The sequence below is a fragment of the Triticum aestivum genome, chromosome 6D, assembly GCF_018294505.1.
Source record: "Triticum aestivum cultivar Chinese Spring chromosome 6D, IWGSC CS RefSeq v2.1, whole genome shotgun sequence".
NCBI classification, from domain to species: domain Eukaryota; kingdom Viridiplantae; phylum Streptophyta; class Magnoliopsida; order Poales; family Poaceae; genus Triticum; species Triticum aestivum.
This window is the reverse complement of record NC_057811.1, coordinates 104,079,899-104,088,007: the sequence shown is the minus strand read 5'-3', so window position 1 is coordinate 104,088,007 and position 8,109 is coordinate 104,079,899. Positions and strand designations below refer to the sequence as shown.

The 8,109-nt window shown below is 49.4% G+C and overlaps 1 pseudogene; it reads left to right on the top strand.

Annotated features, from left to right (window-relative positions):
• The first annotated feature begins 3,322 nt into the window (after positions 1–3,322).
• LOC123141232 (AP2-like ethylene-responsive transcription factor At1g16060) lies at positions 3,323–7,426 on the top strand (annotated as a pseudogene).
• Positions 7,427–8,109: the final 683 nt, after the last annotated feature.

The window sequence follows — 8,109 nt, the reverse complement described above, 5'->3', positions numbered from 1 at the left end:
CTCGTTTCAGTCAAATAGCACGCGTGCACTTTTTATAATTTGGGAATAATCAATCACATAGCGCAACATGAAAATAATAACAGTGCCAAAAAAAAAGATCACAGAGCGCAACATGGAAATAATAACAGTGCCAAAAAAAAAGATCACAGAGCGCAACATGGAAATAATAACAGTACCAAAAAACAAAAGGGCCGCCACCTGCAAAGGAAGAAACTGTCTACTCATTAGTTTGGGTAATTTAACACCGGGTGCCACGGGGTTAGAATCATAGTGTAGTGCTCACCATATTCTGGTTATTTTGCTAGGTTTATTTGCTTTAACCCGTACGTGCCGCACGGGGTGTAACAGGCTCCCGAGCCTCACGTTATATGCGGCGAGGTGCTACGCTACGTTAGCGGTGTGGTACTAATTAAACATCAGCACAACACGCACAGGTACAGAAGACGGCCGGCGGTGAGACAACACACGTAGACGGCGATACGGAGGCAGTAACGACCGCTCCGGGCAGAGAGAGCGGCGTCCCGTGCAGCTGCGCGCGCGCGTCGACAGCGACCCCGGCCGGTGGCGAGACAACTCTGCCCACGCGCGGCCGCAGAATGCCTTCTTTTTTTGCGGGAAAGAACGCCTTGTTTTTTATGCTAGCTGCTGGTGGGCTGGGGTTAGCGTTGGGCCTTACGGGATGACTGTTCAGCCTAAGGACTTGTGACGTGAGCTTGGACTAGAGCCCAGACAGTTCAACTACCATTATTAAGCAAATAAAGTGTGTGGTTAGCCTAAAAACTTCGTTTAAGCTATTCTTAGAAAATATTTAAAAAACATATTTTATTTTACAGAAATCTAAAATACTGTTGTTTAGTTCTCAACATAAAAATTTATGTTTGCAGAAAATAAAAAAGTTCACATAAGTACATACAAATGTTTCATATGTAAACATGCAATGCAAATTTGAAAAACGTTCATGTCCAAATAATTATATTTTTGTATTTCCTTTTACATATTTCACAAAACTATGGATTTTTATAAAAATGTGTGCCATGTATTTAAAAAATATTCATGTATATGTACTTATTTTTTTTACATATTTTCTAATAAGGTACATGTCTTAAAAAGAAACATAAAATGAAAAGAAATAAGAGATAATAAATATAAAAACCAGCTAAAAATAAAAAAAATAAAAATGGTAAAAAAAAATTGGTGGATCCAGCGAAGACTAAAGAAATAAAGAAGAAAAACACCCAAAAATTAAGGAAAGATAGACACTTATACCGATTGCAACCTGGATATTATTTCTTACCATGGACGCCCACAACGTGAACATTAGAGCGTCTACAGTCGGACGCCCAAACCGGCCTCAAACGCTCGGGCGGCCAGCCAAATCACTGACCGGTCACGAAAATCTGACCCCGACGGGCGCCTTGAACGGGTCTCAAACGCCCGGGCTGACCGGCACCCCTCATATCCAGCCCAAATATGGGGTGGATATTGGGGCGCCCGGGCATGCCCGCCACGTAGGACTGACTATGGGGTCCCCATGCAGAAACGCCCTAAAACTTGACGCTCCGACAGACGCCTCCTTCGTCGCCACGTGGCACCGCTCCGGCTCGCCGCCGAGGCCAAAGCCAGCTATTTAAGTTGGCCGACGTCCCCCAACCCTAGCCCATCCACCTCCTCCCTTTCTACGCCGCCACCCGAGCCCGTCCGCCTCCTCTTCCCCGCTCTCCCACGCTCTCCCGCATTGCCATGGTCCGGCGGCTGATCACCACGTACACTATGCTCATGTCGGAGTGTCAGAGGCAAATCGCGAAGGAGACCTAGGCATAGCGCGCCGCCCGCATCGCTGTCGGGCCGCCTCCGGACTCGCCGGAGCATCGAAGGAAGATAACGGAGGAGATCCAGGCACGGCCCGCCGCCCGCATCGCTGTCAGGCTACCTCCGAACTCGCCGGAGCCGGAGGAGGAGCAGCTGGAGCGGAGAAGCCAGAGGAGAAGGCTGGAGCGGAGTAGCAGGAGGTGCCGGAGCAAAAGGAATTTGGGGGCTCGGCGTGGCTGCTGCAACCACGCGTCCACGGTCTCTCGCAGTGACTTGGGACGAGATCAAGCCGGTGGCCATAGCTAAATCCAGACAGAGAAACCACGGCAGAGCCGAACCAGCCGTCTTCCCATCCCATTTGGCACTCTCGCATCCACGGTAGAGCCTGAGCCGGCCCGCGCTCTGTCCCTATTTTTGGCCAACTTCGTTTCACTAAGGGCGCTTATAGGCCCCGGCGCGCCGGCCGAAAGTTTCGGCCGGTCGAGCCCGGGCCATTGGATCTGAGCCACGCGGCCGTTGGATCCAAGCAAAAAAAATGAATCACCCCCAGCTCTCTTCTTCTTCCTCGGGTAGTCGGTTGGATCCGCATGTCCCGTTCGGGGAAGCGCGGCGCCGCACCTCCTGTCCCCTCCGGTGGTCGTCGGTCCCCACCCTCGCCGGTCTTCCTCGTCGCCGCCGGACCCCGCCCTCGCCGGCCGTCCTCGTCGTCGGTCCCCGCCCTCGCCGGCCGTCCTCGTCGCCGGTCCCCATGCAACAACTCCACCTGCGTTGTAGCTCTTGACGGCGACGGTTGTAGCTCGGGCGCCGCCCCTCGCCATTGATGCTTGCTGCAGGGAATTATGTCGACAGCGGCCGTCAGTCAGTCAATACCATTTTGAATGGATATAGCAAAAAACTTCACCGGTTGTAGTAAAAAAAACTACGGGTGCAGCAAAAGTCAAACACCGTCGCCGTCTTCGCGAGGTCGCAACTCCGCCTTACCTGGATGTAGCAAAAAACTTCAGCGGTATTAGCAAAATTCTACTACGGTTGCAGCAAAATCGTCGTTGTCGTCGTCGAAAAAAACATCGCCTGATGGATGTAGCTAAAAACTTCGCCAGTAGTAACAAAGTCCAACTGCGGTTGCAGCTTCCCCTTGCTGTGCAGTTCCATTGAAGCTTTTCTGTCTATGGTTGAAGCTTTTTTTCAACAGCCGTTGAAGCTGTTTTAGGTGACGATTGCAACACTAGTATACGCGGGTGCATCCAGCCATGGCGGCTGACGAGGGAGCGCCTGGCCGTCGGCGATGGAGGTCGTGCCGGTGAGAGGAGCCTGGCCGCCGGCGATGGAGGTCGTGGTGGCCCAGTCGCAGCCTGGGAGGAGGGAGGGGATCCGCGTCCGTGAAGGCTGAAGGTAGGGGATGGAGCGAAGGAGGCGGGTCGGGGGCCACTGTGTAGCGTTGGCCAGCGTGGCGTGCGAGCCAATTCGGCCGGCCCACTGCTCCCAAACGTTTACCTTTCACTAATCACTAGCCACTAGCTCTCTTGCCTCCACGGCCCCGAGACCTCTCACTCCCCCGTAATGGCCAAGCAACGACGGAGCAGCGCCGGCGCCGGTAACGTCGCCTCTGACGCCGTCCGGCCGAAGCCGGAGCGGACACGGAAGAGCGAGCCGCGGGGGCGCCCCTCCCAGCGCACCTCCGCGTACCGCGGCGTCACACGGTATGCAGTGCTGTTTCCGATTCTTGCATCTTCTATTCTTCTTCCTCGCGCGGAGAGAAACTGACTTACGCGCGTGCGCGCTTGCGCAGACACCGGTGGACGGGGCGGTTCGAGGCGCACCTGTGGGACAAGAACACCTGGACCGAGCCGCAGAGGAAAAAGAAAGGGAGGCAGGAGGCAAGTTTATCTCGGTGAGCAGAGCACCCTCTCTCAGTCTATATATCTATCCCCAGCCTCGGCCGATCGGGTCGCAGTCTTGGCGTCGCTGAGATATATGAAAGCCGGCCGTGGTTGCAGGAGCGTACGGCGGCGAGGAAGCGGCGGCGCGCGCCTACGACCTGGCGGCACTCAAGTACTGGGGCCGCGGCACCGTCCTCAACTTCTCGGTACCGCATCCAATTCACTCCACTCGTGATATCCATTGATGCCGCCAGCGCCATGCCTAGAGCTAGCAGAATGCATACCTGACTTCTTGATTGGATTATGACGAACCTCTTGCAGCTGTCTAGCTACGACCAAGAGTTGAAAGAAATGGAGGAGCAGTCAAGGGAGGAGTACATCGGCTCGCTCCGGAGGTACACAAATAACTCCAATTTTTGGCAAGTGGTTCTGCCTGTCATCAGATCAGACGGCGTGGCAAAATGTGATGACACAAAAGATCTATCCTCATCTTATGGATTTGCTCCTCGCCTTTTTACGCAGGAAAAGCACTGGTTTCTCAAGAGGGGTGTCCAAGTACAGAGGCGTCGCAAGGCAGGGCTCATCTTGCAAGATTTGTACATACTGCACATCTTTCAGAGTCTTGCAAGAAAAACTCTGCGCGTATGCATGTCGGTTAAATTCAGAGATGTTTTTTGCAGGCATCACCACAACGGCAAATGGGAGGCCAGGATTGGGCGTGTGTTTGGCAACAAGTATCTCTACCTAGGCACCTACGGTAAGTTGCTGATCCTTTCTTAAGAGTGAAGACACAACTTTTATGGATGGATGAGTGGAATATGACAGGGATTGTTGAGTAAACTGACGTGTTATTGAGGGATATATTCTCTTTACCCGAGTCAGCATTGGCAACCAAAAGTTGCCCGTTTGTGTCGTTATTAGACTGGCTGTGGCATTTCTCTTTTGATTTTGAGACACGAGGGAAGTACAGAACTGGTGACGAACACTTCACCTTTTTAATTTTATTTTACCAAAGAGCCGGATCTATTATAAAAGTTCATCAGAAGTACAAAACTACTAACATAATAGAATTACATTAAGGTTTTTGGACCATTGAATAACCACTAACATTACTAAAACTAGCCGTGGATGCGTTGCTCCCCTACCAGGAGCCGGCCTAACCTTGTCAAACACAACCTGGAAGTCTTCATGCACGTTCCCTAAGGTCTAGTGCCTTGGGACACAATCATCGCCGTTGTACCCTTTAATCGATCTAAAATGTCAGACACTAGATCTCACAGGCGCACACGCATGATGAGAAACCCAGAACTCGCTGCCCTACGGAGACGATAATAATATACGCTGGCGCTCGGACTTCGTCCTGACTGACAACCTCAAAGATCGGAGCCCGAAAGACCAGCTCGAAGATGAAATACCGCCATTCACCCGAGTGTGAACTTTGCAAGGTTAGCTAACACCTCCCCCCCCCCCCCCTCGAGTGTGCGCCAGAATGACCCCGCGAAGGGGAGGCAGTCGACGAGCTGGCCTATCGAGCTAGGAGGGGATGAGTTCTTCGCCCCCGCCACTTTCACGATGGGGGAAGGGAAATATTGGATTATGGGATAGCATCTGAGAGCAAATACTTTACTACTCCAGAACTTTGTTGGCTTCGGTGCTAAGTGGGCATCATTATGCACTAAAGCAAAGAATGAAAAGACAACTGCTTTGTGTAGGAATTTCAACGAGTTTGAAAGCAAACATTTTCTTCTCTATGTAGGAGCACTGCCCACTCAGTTAGCAAGTTTTTGAATCGGTTAAGGCCAAATCCAAAATCTTTTGGGGATAAGATGTATCACAAGAAAACACATGCCAGGTATGTCGTGAAGTGCTATACATTTGTCAAGAGCAGTACAAGCCTTCCCATGTTAACTGCCAAAAAAAAAAGTAGCACCAAGTGACGCATCAGCACTTGCATCATGTTACAACCATATCGTTATCTTAAAATATTTTTTCCAATGTATCGTAATCTTAAACCTTGATCTAACTGCAATTGGGCATCCATAAATCGCCATGACACCGCACCAGCTTCCCACTCCACTTTTCTCGAAATAAAAACAAGCTTCCCACCCCACGGTCACTCCTTGTGGGCAGCAAGGTATGGTGGAGCCATGGAGCAGAGGAGCTCGGGGCTCCTCAACCACGAGCTCTATCAGCACGGCTAGGCTCGCGGACGACGAACAAAACACATGCTTGTTTCAAAAAAGAAAAAAACGAACAAAAACAGGCGACACGAGAGATTGGCACGGTTTCCACCACCACCAGGGATGTGCTTGCCACGCCACACGTCTGATCCACTGCACGAAAACGTTCCAACCAGTCCCTCTCCATGGGGACCTCCCCGCTGAGTCCCCTGCAAGAAATATAAAAGCGTCCAAAACAAAATGCTTTTATATTTCTTTATAGAGGAAGTACGTTTTTATAATGGTTTATTTGTGTGAAATAAATTATTTTACCACTTTCCACTCATAAATGATGATTTCAATTTTCCGTGTGGCTGGCAGCAACGCAGGAGGAGGCAGCAATGGCATACGACCTCGCTGTGATCGAGCATCGCGGCCTCAACGCCGTTACCAACTTCGACGTCAGTCGCTATATCAAGTGGCACCACCATCGCCACAACCATGCCAACGACACAGACCAACTTCCCGTCCGCACGAGCCAACCCCCCACCATTGATCTCAATGTCACCGCCCTCCGTGATAACGATCGATTGCAACAACCACAGGTGAGTCCGCCGTCTTATGGCTAATTTTTTTTAAATAATACATTTTTTTAAATTACAGAAATAATACGCAAAAAAAAGATTTTTTAAAAATAATACACCATCGGCCTACTGCAGGCCGACAGAGCCCAGTCGGCCCACAGCAGGCCGACTGGTGGCCCATCAGTTTGCTGCTGGCCGATTGGGCTGTCGGCCACCAGATTCAAGCCCAGTCGGCCTGCAGTTGGCCGACAGGGTCCAGTCGGCCTGCAGTACACCGATAGGCCTGTAGTGGGCCGACTATGCTCAGTTGGCCTGCTGTGGGCCGACTGGTGCATGCCTATTTTTAATAATACATTATGATATTTTTTAAAAGTATATATTTTAACACGTTATGAATACATGGTAACATTTCTTCAAATACATTTTTAATGGAAATATCATTTTTTTAAACCACACAACATTTTTTAAAATGTTTTTCTGAAATTTTCATAAACTTTTTTTAGAAACACGCGAATATTTTCTTAAAATGTCATGATCCATCTAAACATTTGTTAACCCACGTGATATGTGAGTATATTGATTGTAATATCATCTTATATTATGGGATGAAGGGAGTACCATTTTGTACAATGTCATGGATATTTTTTGGAAACACGAGAATATTTCCAGCAAAGGTGACGTACATTCATTTAGTGGCACGAACCATTTCTTATCATATTTTCCAAATAAATTGCATGCATTTTTTGAAAGGCGGGAACCTTTTTCCATTGTGATGAACATTTGTTTTGAAAGTTATCGACATTTCCAAACTGCGCTTTTCCCGCCACCCATTTCCTGCCACCCATTTCCTGCCACCCATTTCCCGCCAACCAATTTCCCGCCACCCGTTTCCCTCCTCCCATTTCCCGCCAACCTTTCCCGCCATACCGCAGTCGTTCTTTCCCGCCATTTTCTCGTCTCTATCTATAAAACCCCCTTCAGACGGAGCTGGATAAGCATTGCAGTGTAGTGTAGTTGAGATGTCCCATTATCCTTTCGATCGTAGTTTTCACCCTGGGATGAGCAGGACTCTTCTGAGGCTAGCTACCGATTTCAGGATGGATAATAGGATAGTTCCATGGGACGAACTCACCGGTAGTGACACCATAATGAATGAGTTGGCTCACCAATTACGTAGTTCTGGGTGGCCTGAAAGGACCTATGAGGAGGTACGTAAAGAACTTCTTAGGTTGCATGACAGGTGGAAGAAGGTAGTGGTGCCGAAGAGTGAAACTTTCAGAAGGATTGCAGCAAATAATCCATGTTTATGGACTAAGGAGAGCGAGGACGAAGATGATATCTTCATGCCGCCGCTTTCGGGTTCTGCATCGTCGAAGGGCAAGAGTTCTTCATCATCGAAGGGCAAGGTTTCTGCATCGTCGAAGGGCAAGAGTTCTTCATCATCGAAGGGCAAGGTTTCTGCATCGTCGAAGGGCAAGAGTTCTTCATCGTCGAAGGGCAAGAGTTCTGCATCGATCGAGGATGACGATGATGACTTCATGTAGTTTTTATGCTGTATGTTGTGAGTTCAGTTACGTGCCATTTAATTTAGATGTAGTTCTATCTAGTTGTTTGTAATGTCTCGTTGTATGAATATTATGTTCTATCTAAATATGATCTTGTAGAGTAGGCATATGT